Source organism: Sinohyriopsis cumingii, chromosome 2 (genome assembly GCF_028554795.1).
Source record: "Sinohyriopsis cumingii isolate HCF-2022 chromosome 2, ASM2855479v2, whole genome shotgun sequence".
Taxonomy (NCBI): Eukaryota; Metazoa; Mollusca; class Bivalvia; order Unionida; family Unionidae; genus Sinohyriopsis; species Sinohyriopsis cumingii.
In genome coordinates this window covers 79,263,637-79,279,505 of record NC_142962.1, presented here as the reverse complement: position 1 = coordinate 79,279,505, position 15,869 = coordinate 79,263,637, and the positions used below count along the sequence as shown (strand labels likewise).

The 15,869-nt window shown below is 35.8% G+C and overlaps 1 long non-coding RNA gene across 1 annotated transcript; it reads right to left on the bottom strand.

Moving 5' to 3' along the window:
• Positions 1–1,336: 1,336 nt before the first annotated feature.
• LOC149805252 (uncharacterized) lies at positions 1,337–15,164 on the bottom strand. Its single transcript, XR_016414821.1, has 4 exons — positions 14,308–15,164; positions 6,042–6,267; positions 4,148–4,234; positions 1,337–3,502 (listed from the first exon to the last, which is right to left on the bottom strand). It is a non-coding gene; the product is annotated as an uncharacterized LOC149805252 (long non-coding RNA).
• Between the last annotated feature and the right edge of the window lie 705 nt (positions 15,165–15,869).

Here is a 15,869-nt window from a genome sequence, read left to right as displayed (position 1 = left end):
GTGTGTTGATTATGCCACAAACATGTAGCATAATGTCCCTCCACCGGTATCATTATCCTGACACAAGGCATACCAGTTCTAACACTAACCTCTAAATGCTGAGCGCCAAGCGAGGCAGTCTTTGTACCATTTTTATGTCTTTGGTACGAGATGGCCGGGTTCGAACCCGCGACATCGTGCATCCGAGACGGACGTTCTAACCAATTAGGCCACTGTAGCGGTCTCTTTCAATAAGTGATCTTGATATTTGTGTTTTTGACCATGAAATCAATGGGTTTCTTCCTCAATATGAGTATCGCATCCACTTAGTCTGGAAGGCAAGAGTCCGTAAAATGGAATGCCACTATAGTGTAAACTAGATTTCACAGGAATTCAAGATAAGACCGTTTCTTCCTTTTGAAATAATGAGAGTTGAAACTGTTTGATATTCTTTAGTGATAATTTTCAAATTACCTCATGTGGTGGACATTCTGTATGTCAGCTTGGCACAATTTTCATTTAGGACCAAGAAGGCATCATACAAATTGGTCATGTGGAAATCCCGTGTTGATATTTTCGATTTGACATAACAATGGTAAGATTTCAAGATGAATGCCATAATGGTCACATCCAATATCACATTGGCAATATTTCCACCTATTACCAACTAGACATAATAAGAAGCCTTTTGGTGAGAGACACAATGTCAATATGACCAGCTGTCTAGAAGTACTGATAACATGGCACCACAAACTAGTCTTCTGGTGAAAACCACATGCAATATTTCCCTTCATTTTGTAGGTGTAGCAATAGCAAGATTTTCAAGATAGCCAGATCACTAAGAAATATCCAAAAGGTAACAGTGATGGATTGGACATAGACTAAGAAAGCTGCGAAACAATATCACCTACGTGGCTCTACAATTATTAATTATGGACCAACCAGACATCATATGAAGTCTTTTTGTGAAAACAGCATATTTATCTTTCCATTCATTGAATTAGCAATAACAATATATTCAAAACGCTTGCTACTGTGGTGGCCATATGATGTTTGTTTGGCACCATTTTCATTTAGGACCCATCATACCCTGGAATAAATGTGTGTGTGTAAAGTTTCATGGCAATGCTTGAGGTAGTTTAGGAGTAGCAATAACAATCTAAGTGTAAGAATCTGCGTAGTTTTGTAACTTAAGATGAAGGACAGTTAGAGCCACGTTGCCATCATAATATGTCAGTCTTATGACCAGAGCATAAACCATATATGTAAATACAAATTTGTTCCAATGAATGAGAAGTGCAGATACGCTCAAATTTTGGCCAGGTTCAATTCTTTTATATTTTGCATGGTAAAACACTTTTACTACAAGCACATACTTTATTTTTGCTCTTTTCATTTACATTACAATTATCAAATATAAACAATTACTATTCACTGAACAAAATATTACAGATCTCAATAACAAATGCATGTCAAAGGCTAAACGATGCATGGATTCAAGTACTGTTCTAGCAAACATATAAATGTATTAGTTTCCAGAGAAGAGCAGCCTTGTAAATGCCGCAAAATCATTTAAGTACAGTTCACGAAAATAAAAATGTATATTTACTGTATAATTGATCTGAACCTTTCTCACCCATAATAGTAATTAGAGGGCATAACTCTTTAGCACACACACACACACACACACACACACACACACACACACTGGAAATACCATGCATTAGTCCAAGTACTGTAACACATGTACTTTTCAAATCACGTGAAGTCTAAAATGGTCTTAAGCAGAACACAGTCAATCATAAAATTCCATTTTTCTCACAGCAACTGATACATGTGAAGGAAATATTTTTCCTAACAAAACGCTATTCTTATTAAATCCATTTGGACAGTACATCATGCATTTTTAACCTGCTGCACAAGTACGGTGTGGTTATTATACCATCCAACATGAAAGCTAACGTACATTTTTTGAAGATGTTCTGTTTTTTCTTCTGGCCCCATTTATGTATAAAAAAATTGCAAGTAGTGATTGAATTTACCCATTCCCATAGCTCTTGCTGAATATTTGATGTCTTGAAGAAAGCATTTGTTTGCTCACACATTTCAGTGTTAATGTTGTATAACAACATGAGACGTGATGACTTGTACACTGGTGGACACTTAAGGGAAAAAGCATGAAATGTATCATAAAAACGAGTGTTTTTCCAAAAACCAGGTTTTCGATTCAAACAGTACTCTTCAAGCTGGCAACTAGAACCGTAAATAATTATTCTGGGCGATTTTCCATGTATGCATAAATGCAGAACAAGCGGGATCTTTTCTCCCTTCATGTCCTGGTATCATATTATATCAATAGCAATGCCCATAGTGCTGTGGGTCAAACCAGAGAAACTAGTATGTTGTACCCTTTCTTTCCACTTCAGGGTATTTTTTATGGAATTTTTCTTGAGCTCTGGCAGATTTATCATCATAGATTATTATGAGACAGTTTATCAATTGTGTATTTTGGAATTTCTTTTAACTGATTACCATGTTGGGTGAAGTAATATGCTGTCCTAATTTTAGCAGGAATATAACTACCTGGTTTAGGATTATATTTGATCTGGTTCATTACAGTTTGAAAAAAAGCTGTTTCACTCTTAAAACCAGATGGTCCAAAAATTCTAAATTTGCTAGACATATATTCTTGATTGCAAATGATACATATCTAATTTCAGGAGAAATCGTAGCAACTCTGGTTATAACATTTGTGTCTAAATTTGAATGTTTCTTACGCAAGTTCAAAATAGATTGAAAGTCATCAACAAATCGAGAGGGAATAAAACTTGAAATGAAATAATTTGAAGATAATATCGTAAAAAGAACTGCTAACTTTCTCAATACTCTTTTGTTACAACCATTTTGTAGAAAAATATACAACAGTGAGTGAACATTTCTATCAACATGTAATTGAATGTCATTTCGTTTTTTTCCCTTTTCCAAAGGTATTTTATCAGCACTGCCCTAGGTTCCAAGCACTCTCTTAGAAAGGTAGAGTAAGTGATTTCTACTCTGAGCTTTATCCTTTGAATCATGGTCACCCTGGGCAAAGCTAATGAAAGCCCTCTTATTCCTTCGATGACAAGGATCTATTGTAAAGTCAGTGTTTGGAGTCTCTATTGGTACAACTGTTGAACGTCAAATGTTGATGCCTATCTTAGTTCCATCCGTGGCTTTGAAATATATTCGCAAACGAAACATGGCTGTCTATAATCTAAATTGTGTTTACGTATCCGGGACAAAAACATTTGATATAAAAGAAGCAGAATTATGACTGACACGTTTGTAGAAGTTATTCCTGATTGTAAAACACGAGCCAAAAGAAATAAATGAGTTCAGAACATGGTCCATAAAGTCCCAGTCATATTCATCGCCAGGTCCAATATCCCTGGTAAGAGAGTGGATGGCCTCTCTCTCTCTCTCTCTCTCCTGGACCTATCTCACAATCCCGAGTAACACTTAAACAACGGCGGTACCAAATCTAAATATAAAATAAAGTATATCACAATCCCGATTAACACTTAAACTATGGTAATAACAAATATAAATATAAAATCACACACACACACACACACACACACACACACAAGAATATCATTTACCAAATACATAAAACATTATAGAAAAAACACAAATGTAAGAACAGATTACTTGCTGATAAAAGTTTTTTTACTGCTGGGAACACTAAGGGAGAAACACTAAGGGAAGTACAACGTCTTGACCATTGTAAGTCTATCCATTCATAGCATAAAATTAGATGTTCATGCATCTTGTGAAAAGTGTATGAGTTTCCATAGAACTATTCTCCAACTAGATTTGTGTTGATAAAGCAATATAAAAATTATTCTCTTACACCCCTTTAACTTAGTGGATACATCTTAGCTTAAAAAAAAATAACTTAATGCTTACAAACAAAAGCAACAAAATATTTTTCATTTGTCTGTGTCAGAAGTTTTTTTCCATATTTATGCTAACATTCTTTGCAAGAAGACAGAGATATGAATATATAGGACCAAATAAAAATGCCACGCTTTCTACTAAGGTGGGGGCTTAAAAGATGAGATAGTTTGTCATCAACGACTTGGAGCTTATTGAAGGACTAAAATACTAAATCAACACTTTATACCTTATGTTTCATAGTTCCATGACGTGAATATACAGTGGCAATATGGGATACTGCAATTATCTCTTCATTACGAAAGGCCTATTCTGCCTGAAATCAATGAAACAAAACTTTAAGTAATTCCTTACTAATTGTCAAAATCAATCAAGTATGAATGAAGAAAATACAGTGGATAATAAATCAATGAAACAAAACTTAAAGTAATTCCTTACTAATTGTCAAAATCAATCAAGTATGAATGAAGAAAATACAGTGGATAATCAAGGACCAAAAATTAACCCAACTTCGTGTTGCAATGTGAGAATTATTTCCTGTAGATTCAGCATGACCAAAGCCAATGTACTTGTATTTATTATGTACATGATAGGATATTAATTGTGTATTCCTGGTCCATCTGAACATGTACTGAATCTCTGTAACATATGCAGAAAAATAAAAAAATAAAATATGAAAAGGAACTTAATTTAAATGATACTCAATTTGGTAACTCCCTTGAAGAACATTATAAAGAGGGAGCAATATTAATATGGAATGCTCTATTACAGACCATTTTCACAATATCCAGCCCGAGTTCTTGGTATTATTGTCACCCATGATAGGAGTATATTGAGAATGAGGCTGAAGGTGTAAAGACACTGCCTGACAGCAGCATGTGGCGAATACACAGTGAATCACTACATGTTGTGTCAAATATCTGAGTATTAATCATGACAAAGATCATCAATTTAGTTCACTGAGTTAAAGTTGTATGACTATGTTTGTTGACAAAGTGGTTCTGAATATGCAAGTGTTTTGCCACAACCCCAAGTCAATGTTTTGGTACAGGACACTTATACATTTTTGTCAAAATGAGATTTCATTTAAATTATGGATATGTATTAGTAGATATACTGTATTAGTTTCCTCAACAATTACTATGCATATGACAACTTTGTATGACAGTCAATCAATACAAGTACACAGATCCTCTGTCCATAAAAGTACTGGAAGTCACAAAGACGATGATAATTCTGGATTCTAGACGGTTTCTTGAGGCAATAACTTTTTTCCAAGCAATTTACCCTTCCTTTATTCCACACTAATTGATGATGTACTAACTCTTCCCTACAGTACTAATCTCAGTTTCTCATTGTAAACACCATTGATTTTTATGTAACATGTTCATGATCCCACTCGTAATAAGTCAAACAACTGGTGACAGATGCACTATGAAAATAATTTATGGTGACTATCTAATTAAAACTGTAACCAATATTAAAAGGTAATTACAGATAATTTACTTCTGTAACATGAAAATAGTTTGCATGCTTCTTGTAATAATTTATGTCAAATACAGAAAGTTACTGGCCTTGTGGATGTGACCACGATCATAATATCGAGCTACCTGAATACAATTTGTCTTAGACCCTTATTTAATATTGGTGATTTCCATTCTATTTTAAACACTTTCTCACAAAGTTTGGTTTGGCATTTTACAGTAGAGCAACACATGTAGGTTACTGAGGCAGATTGACTTTCTAAGAACACACCAATGTAACTGTATCTGGGCTGATAATAGTATTTCAACCTGCATCATCATGGTCATGAGTTCGGCATTTAGCAACTGCACCTCCAAACCTTGGACCATGTAAAAGTAAAAGCAGAGCTAAGTAAGCTAGAGCCACACTGATTCTAGTTCACATACATGAGGCACACAGGCTAGGCCTCACTTTCAGTCAGTGAGATAATGCATAACTAGCATTACCCTGATTATCAGCAATTGTTAAAGGCGTACATTACAACCCTACATAATTTTGTATAATAGCTTAGAAGAATAAAAGAGAAAAGGATAAACTAAGTATTTTGAAGTGGTTGGTTATAGAAATGGGCTGTTAAGCTGAACATATCAGTTACTTACACCACATTTGCACATGTCTGGAACATTCGGTGGAGGCAACTCATGGTATCCACCATCAAGGGCAGTGTGAAGGTATCCATCAATGTTGCGGCCAACACTGACATCAAAAAAAATATGCCTCAACTGTATGGCCTGCTGCAGCAACAAAGAACAATCTTATGACGGTATATGCATGCTGAGGCTTGGATACTCCCATAGGCCAGTCTCTGAAAGGACTACTTGTGTCCTGATAAAGTGAAACAAAAGAAATTGGTATTAAGTTGGCTCATGTTTGCATCCTCGTCATTAAGAGTAATAGCCAACCAGTTAGAAGTTTCTCAGTGGATGAACCAAACATTATGATTCTGAATGTACAGGTTGCCATCAAATCATGTGATTATCAGTTATCTATAAGTGTATCAAAAGTGAAAACAAATTAAGCATTTACAGTAAATATTAATGTAATTCAGACTTCATTTGAACCTAATATTCCAATATAACATTTCTGGGGACAAGTTTCTGTATAATTTGTCTGAGCTATTCATCAATTTAGATTTCATTTGAAAGAGTATGATCAGAGTATGAAAATAAGAGTCTGGTTTAATGGGATTAAAAAAATTAAGGTACTAGAAAATCCCACTTCATAAAGAGTTCAAATATATATACACGGATATCAGCTGTTGATAGTACCTTTATATCCTCAGCAATAGTAGCTGCTAATGCTGGTTGAATCACATCCTCTTCATCCTCACCACCACTTTAAATATACAGAATCACTGGAATCAACATGGACTTTCAATTGATGGAGGACAAAGGGTCTCAGCATTGTCAAGATGGAGAACGTTATGGTTTGAAGATGAATAAAGTGCATTACAAAAACCAGACTGACAAAAAGACTAGTTAAGGGGTCGATTTAGTTGCTGGCTTGCCAGCCCAAGACCTGTGGGCTTTGAGGAGAATCAATTACATGTGATGCCCACAAGCCCAATGAAATTATCACCAGTCATTATTTTCATCTGTTTGGGAGAGCCAGTTGTTTTTCTGGATTGTTGATGATCGTATGGTCAAATTTAGTTTATCCCGCAGTGTATCTAGTCAGAAGAATGTCTCAGCTAAGGAGAGTTATCATAGATTTCATAGAAAATAATAATCAAGCTGCTTACAATGACGAAGATGTAGTAGGAAAAAAACATCAATATAAACAGTATGACAAATTAGTGCGACTTTGATCTCAATGCTGAATTTATCATGACATTGAAACAACGACAGAATAATCATTGTGCAAGCTGTAACACAGTAATGTTGTGGCAGTATTCAAATAATAATCCAAGACAGTTTGCCGTAGATAGAATTAATAGTAGTCTAGGTCACACACGCACAAATGTGATGCTGGTCTGTCTTGAATGTTATCTACATCGGGGCGCCAGTTCACAAAAGTGAAGGCGGTGGTAATTGTGTGTCTTCAGGAATTACTTGTGATTGTTCACGTACAAATCCACGTTGAGGAGCAGTTGAATCTAGTCTGTAGATTGCAGGTCTACCCGTGGATCTTCGCACGTTAGAAATGTATGTGTGGTTACACTCCAAAAAGGATCACTGGCTCGTTTTTACCACCTTGAAGTTCACATGAGTCATGTCGTTGTATTGGTATATGTTTTTTTTGCGATCGCATTGGTAGGTTTCATAGAAAGTGCACGATTAATTTCATTATTTAACACATTTTGTAGTCTTGCAACCCATTCACGAGACGAGATCTAATGTTTCTTTTTAAAAACTTTGTTCAGGGAAATTCCCCGCGCATACTTTTATCCAAATAACCGTTCAGCAAATGTTCGGTTAAATTGCGCAACGATTGCCTGATCGCAATGAATTAAGGTGTGCCCTAGTCTAATTTGTTTTCAGTGATGATACTGCACCAAGAAATTCCATGCCAGGATCAACCTTTATCACTGGTGGTCATCGTAGGCCACCACGTTGATAAATTGGTTTAAAAGCAGATTCAACTTCAGTCGCTGTTTTAGTAGATAGTGCTTCTGCTTCTTTATACCTACTTATATCGTCAACGACAGTCAACGCGTATTTGTATGTGCATGATTGACGTCTAAGTGTTTTAAATACTATTTGTGGTAAAAACGAAATATCTGCTTGATGAACTGTACTGGGAGCGCAGACATCAAAATGTGCATACTGAATTTGTATAGATGGTGGTAGATACATTTGCCATATTGCCTGTCGTGCTAACTAATTTGCAGCAACATACATGTGACATTTGCTGCATCAGCAAGTTTACTAATCGCTCCTCTACCCCTCCAATATCCTCTTTGGCTTTAATAAATCAATTCCATTATAATAATAATAATACTAATAATCGGTTGACTAATTACCGGCCCCTAAAACTAGTTAAATTTTCATCACGGATTTTACTAGGAAGCTAGCAAGTTTTCTCTGAGATATTTATTTTTTATGGAATTTAACGAATGAATCAACTTCACATCTGCAATATATCGTTGTTGTAAATCTTTTTTTTTTTTAATATGCTACACCATGAACCAGCATTTATTGGATTCTCTCCAGGTCTTAGTTGATCTCGCTCGTCAAGTCGGATATCAAGTTGGGTTCCAGGACCACAGTAATTATATCCAGGAAGATGATTTTCTCCTGCATGCTTAGCCCATGCAGTTCCTGGTAATTTTCCTAATGAAGCAGCGACATCACCACTTGTTTTATTAGAGATAAATTTTCATTTTTTGTACCACATTTCACACATTTCCTTGTTAGTGCGCGCTTGTTATTTTTTGTTATTATTCCTGTTAATCCAGTGGTGGGTGTGGGTGCTCTGTATCGAATTAAATATAAATCCATATTATTTATTATATTTGTAAAACATGGATGTGACTGATTTCTCAGCCAAACGAAAGCAAGAGATAGTCAAGCATCATCCAATGCTACCACATTCTATCAGAGCAATTATCATAGTTCCATCTGGAACTGGTAAGACACAATTGTTGCTTAATCTGATAATGAGATGGCTCAAGTGGGATAATGTATATTTAGTGGCACCATCGGTAGATGATATGAGATGATACGATGTACTTAAAGATTTTAATGAAAATGCAAAATTATTGGATGAGGACGGCTATGATATTATTGATTTTATCACCCATATTGATGAGGGCCCATCTGTAGAGGACCTCGATGGATTTATTAGTAATCTCGTAGTATCCGATGATGTGATGCTGGAAAAACTATCATGTTCTCGAGGCAGACACAAAAACACAGATTTGATATGTGTTACTCAGCAATATACACAAATACGTACTGTAATAAGAGATGACTACAATATTTTAGTTGTGTTTAATTGAATCAATACACATACTCTGCGAAAGATTCATCAGACTCAGTGTTCAGGGGATACTGTTATGATTAAATTCAAAACGTTCTTTTAATGTTTGCAAGCTACCCCACATGGAGTTATCACAAAACATTTACATGATCCTCGGTCGCGATATCGCGTAGGTCTAGATATAATTTTCGGTTAAGAGACAGCAACAGGGACGGGGACGATCAAAATTTAGTGGGCGGGTGGGTAAACAAACACGCATAAAATGCGAAAACCAAACGTAAAAAATAAAGTAACAAAACGAGCTAACCCTATTAGAGACGTATCGGTTTGTTGGAGGCTTCAGTTTGACGTTATTGCCTTGTATTTCCATTCCAGTAGGAAGCTTTTATTTTCGCGAATGGACACTTCTAACATTTGTTCGGTTCACCGTTCATGCTGCTATACGAATGGAACTCGTTATTCTTGCTTTTTCTTTTATTTCTTCCTCTTTCCACTTGGACCAGTATCACAACAACAGCAACAACTATTACTACTAATACTACTGCTGTTGCTGTTGATACAACTAAAACTGCACGCTTCCTGAAGACCTCATTTAATATTGGTTGTTGTTGTTGTGGGGTTTAAAGCCATTTTTCAGCACGATAGGCATGGCGGCCAGTATTAATGGTGGAGGAAGAACCCGGAAAACCCCGGAAAGAACCACCGACCCACGAGAAGCTACTGGCAAGCTTTCTCACATGCCCACATTGGCTGAATCTTAGACTCGAACCGCCGCAGACAGAGGTGAGATGGCAGTGATCCGTAACGAAGAGCGCTTTAGACCACTCGGCCAGTCGGGGCCCCCATTTAATATTGGTATTAACTCCACTGCTTGTTAGCATTGCCTTTTGGAGCTGTTTCTACTAATCTAACTAAATGTTAGTTTTGTATCACATCTCCAGTCACTGTTGACGCCAACACCTCACGGATATTTACATAAACATTACCGTTTCTACTGTTGTATTTTTGCTTGACTTTTTCTTTCCTTTTTTGTTCCTTCCTGCTATTGTATTATAAACGTCCATCCTCTGAAAAGAGGAACGAAACCCTCTCCAAACAATTAAGAGTTGTTTACAAATACGTATAGAAGCATGAGATGATGTCTAGTCCATCTGAAATTACGGAGTCTAGGGTTGTCATGCCACAAATATTGTAAGAAAGCAAATAAAGATATATTCAATCAAATACATAGCTAGTGCACAATGTGTTATGTACCAAAACAAGTTGGAGGTTTTGAAATTCAACCAACATGCGCCATCTCTAGTTTATGACATTGACCTGTGTGTGTTTCTTCGTACGGGCCATACAAACTTGGTTGACCTACACTATTATTGACTGGAGCTAGTGGTAACGGCAGGTGTGATGACAAAGATGGTGGTGATGATTACGACAGCGACCATGATGCTACATTCATCACTACGACGCTATTCCTGTCATTTGCATATAATCTTTTAGCCATTTATATTGCAAAATTTGTACGAAAGTATATCTCGACCAACATAAAACATTTCTGTTAGAATTTTTTATTCAGATGGAAACATTGTTAGGCCCCAAGTATGATCATGCGTCTTCATCGTATAGTTTTCGCAAATTATTTTCGTACAAAATCCAGAATGCTGAATAGATGTTTGCCACTTTGTGATTACAGGTCGATCCTAGTACTCAACAGAGAGTGTTTTAGATATCATAACATTCATATTTCACAGCACACATACTCCTTAACGAAATAATAAATCAACAACCTTAACATGGCCTCCTATGACCCCTCCTGAATCGAATACGCATGCTAACGCTGGATAACACATACCTGCATACGTATCAAAATAGAATAATAGATAAAAATCACCTTTGTTAAACACATGCATCGAAAAATAACAAAGAGCTCTTCGTGGTTAATCGACTTTAAGCAGGACAGATGATAGATCCCGATTATAATTTGAACTATATGCCTTGATTCAACTTCTTTGTGAACTGTTCCGCTTTCTGCTGGTAAAATAGCTTGCATTGTTATAATGTTTCTATTGCTACCCATACTAACAACGTCACAGAAGTATCATGCATATTCTATTTGATGGAACGAAGCCTGGGTGGGTGGCGGTGCGTCTGGCTTCCGTGATATTTTGGATAAGGGTGAAAACGCTTGAATATACTTAAAATCTATGGTCTTGAACTAAGTAAAAAAAAGCCAAACCATCACATTTTCTAAATTTCAACTGATAATTAATTTTCCTAGAACACAATATGAAACTTTAAAAAGAACTTACAGTAGTGTGACTTAAATCTCATATAGTCCTAAAAGTTCTATCACAAGTACACAGTTGTAAAGTATTCCAATTGAATTCAACTGATGTTTCGAATGAATTCTGATACTGTATGTGCTGATTTGCCAGTATCCTGGAATAGTATATATGTGCTAACAATTTTGATTAATCACATTTATATAATCAAAATATATTATTGAATGAACTCACAATACAAATGAGAAAAAAAAATATGTGACCTAATAGTCAGCTGGGCCCTAAACTCAATTATTAACCAACGTCAATCACACGATATAGATTATACATAACATAGAAGTAATGAAAAAAATCCAGACACAATACAAATAAAAAATACAAAACAATTACATGTAATATTAAAATTATGCTATTCGCGATTTAAATTCTCATTACATCGTGTATGAAAATAATGCAGAAATAGGGGATAGATAAATGTTGATTGAAAACCAAAATTAATCAACAAGCGAAATTTTGCAGAGTCTGTTACAGAATTAAACTACAAGGTTGCCAAGGTTACACGGTTCACTTTTTGAATGCAGAAACACCTTCCCACAATTTTTTTTTTTTTTACAAATTACTTAACGCGAAATTCAAAATCATTAAAATATTTTATTTGATGATATTTTGGTCTGAAGTCTGTCGGATACAGTCGCTCTGTGACGAGTGTACCCCTGCAAGATTCACTGTATCAATCTGTTCAATATGTGCATACACGAAGAAGAAAATCTGTTCATGTTGGTATGAAAACATTCATTAATTTGAAGAAACAAAATGCTAAAGTTAAAAAATACTGTCCTAATTTAATGCAAAATCTCGGAACCTCTTTTTATAGATCTAGTAATGCAAATCTTAAACGCACTGGCAAAGGATGCAGAAATAATGATATGCAAATTGATGGCTTTTTCATTAAAATATACATAATTAAAAGAGTATACATATTTCACTCGTGAAGTAAAACAAATTGTATTGTGACTTCTGATTTCGCCACTTGTGACAATACAATGTTTCAATCGTGGTACATTTCCTTGTATACACTCTGAGTTGTTACCTCTATACCTTATTGTAACTGTCGAGTGTTAGGCGCTAGTACAGTAGCGGTCAACGCGCCAAAAGGGTTATAAATTTCAAGACATATAACAAATTTTAAATACAGCATAGTAGTGTAACTGGATATGTACTGAACCTGAAAAGTACTGTTGGAGTTGCGAACTCCTGCACTGATGTACTTTTCTGACCTATATTTCTCAGCTCCACTTTGAAAACTTTAACATTTTAAGGTCTAAATCAAGTTTAAATGTTTGGTTGGTAAACTGTTTAGTACATACAACGTGATGATTTCTAACAGAGTCAGAAATTTCTTTTAACTTCTTGCCCAGTGTGTGTGCGTCGTAATATGGAAACATGCATGTATGTATTAGCATTTATACATAGGCACGTGAATTCGGTAATCTTCGACAGAAATCTGTAATTGTATTCAGCAATAGAACTTCATTACATAGATAAACAGATACACACAATATTACTGCAAAGTGTCTGTTATAAAGCGGCGGATGACCCTTTCTCTTTGATATAAGTAACATGATGTATCTTATCTAATCTCTTTATTAGAAAAAGTCTGCATAATAAAGGATGGTGCTGTCCGTTAGTTCAACACAAGTGAAAGGACACAGTGACCTGATTGTTGCTATTCTGATACAGAATACATCAAGTTCTTTGCTTCACATACCGTACGCTTGATCATTTGCTGACGATGCTTTATTCCACTTTACAGTATTCCTTTCTCAAAATTTAATGAAACAACCTTGACATTCATAGTCTACTATAGCGCTTCTTCTACTATTTCTCCGGATTCTGGACAGGGTCGAGACTTAGGTAGGGAACGATATGGGAACATAATGATTCTGTGGGCACAAAGGGGAGTAACATTATGGCTGCCATTTTGTAAACATGATATTAGGACACAAGGAAACTTATTATTTGTTCACAGTAGTAATTTTGGGTGACAGTCTGGGCTCAAGTGTGAATGTAATGCGAACAATGGTTTAACTTTGGGGGACGGTATGGCCACAAGGGGAAATGTACACTATCTGGAACTAATGGAATTTAACATAATGCTGGATACTGACCAAGACTCAGTCCTACTGACTAAACTACTGTGAGACGACCAACATTCACATTCACTCACCATCACCCATATATATTGCCAGTACCAACATCTAATAGTAGACGTGTATGGTTAGGATGTAAATTCTATAGAAACCAAACTCATATAATCAAACCGAAGCCACGCTACCTTTACAATCGCTATAATAAAAAATCCTTTAATCCTGCGCTACCTAAAACCTGATACATCCAAAGAGTGGTTAAAAGAGAAACATTGTTTGAATGATAACATGCAAACATGTTTTTGTTTTTTTCTTAAGCTTTTTCTGACCATTAACTCGTACATTAATGGTTTCCACGCATAATATTATATTTAATATGGTAGTGTACATGATAGACCATGCCGCTTCAAATACTTCAGGACTCGGGGTCGAACATCATGCTTTATATAAAGGTGGAGGATTCAACGCTAATGTACAGCGTCATTTGACTTGAAAATAGATTAAACAGTGGCTAAACTTACCTTCTTGTATAGACTGGCCACAGATTGAAAATTAATTTGAGTCTCTACCAGTCAGGATATGGGTCACATATTTCAGCAATAGTGGATATTGTATAGACTACTATCAAGATGGCAGCAGCAGTGGAATCAACCATCACCGTAGCAGCAACGGAACTTGGGCGTGGAAAAGGTTTAAGGCAGTTGCAGTTGATATTAAAATGTAATTGACTTTTATCAAACGCTCCAGCACTTATCAGGGTCATTCATATTCATCATTAACGAGATGCTATGCTACTCACTATTGTCAAATCCAAAATACGCATGCAGTCTCCTACGTCAATTGACATTGATGCAGATTGTGTGTAGACATCCATGAGCTCTCAATATATGTACATTGGCTTGTAACGGTACGACGGCGACCTCACCTTGGTTACTAAGTTAGTCAGGGCCAAATATATTCATATTGTCCTGGTCGTCGATCGAACAGTGATTGTAAATTTCAAACAGAATATTAAACAGTGAATTATGATACACGCCACTTTTAACAACATGGCAGACGGAAACATGTAAAGACCATCCCCAAGGATATAATTTACCTTGCTTCTGCTGTCTGCGACCGAATTCTGATATGTATCGTTTACGCTGCTAGTTGCATTGTTTACGAGAAACTGGTTTTTCGCATAGAATGCCTAGCCTGTTCCAGTGATTGAAGTATGAATCTGGCCTTGTGCCCAAACAAATATCCGGACACAATCGTTGAGACAACTACTTCGGGTTTTCTAAAACGTATCTGCAGAGGGGGTAAATATCGTATTTCCACATCGATATGTATTGAGCAGGATTTTAAGATAAATCAGTAATGACATTCGTTGACAGTGAATGGCTGATTCATGCAATGCTATAATTCCCCGGTATCTGTTATGTAATTGTCTTATTAATCTTGTTTTCAGCATGTACTAGGTAATTCTTTTCCCAACTGCCACTCTTCCGTGTAATGTGGCGTTGACCTCATTGGTGTTCCCTAGCAACGGTTCACTTAGCTATGATTTGATTCCCGCGTTAGAGTTTCTAAAATTATTGCAGAAGATGTAGATGTTTTGTACATTTCACCACAAGGAAAATAATGAATGAATATTTATTAAGTTATTATAAAGTTATATTGTCTGTCAACGTATATTTTTCATTTTCTTGTTTGAATTCCACAGTGTCGGTATGATTTTCCACAGTGTTGTTCAGCAGAATTCTGCAGAAAATTCTAAGAATTTCGTATACCTTTCGGGATTTTTACAGTAACAGTTACATAAGCACCATAAATCTCCATTTGTCCATTAATTTGAGGATCTCATATCACACAGTTTTGTTCCAACAACTACAGTATTTAATTGATTTTAATTATGTCGGTTTCAAAAACGAGTTTATCGATAATATAAGACATTTAAATCTTTTAAATGGAGGGCGTGTGCTAGGTTACATAAGGATAAACATTGAAGAGCACATATGGAACTGATAATGTCAATACCAGATCCCTATGCAAGCAGTGTCTACCAAATAATTTGTTAAAAGAAAGTGAGGCTTGGTTAGGA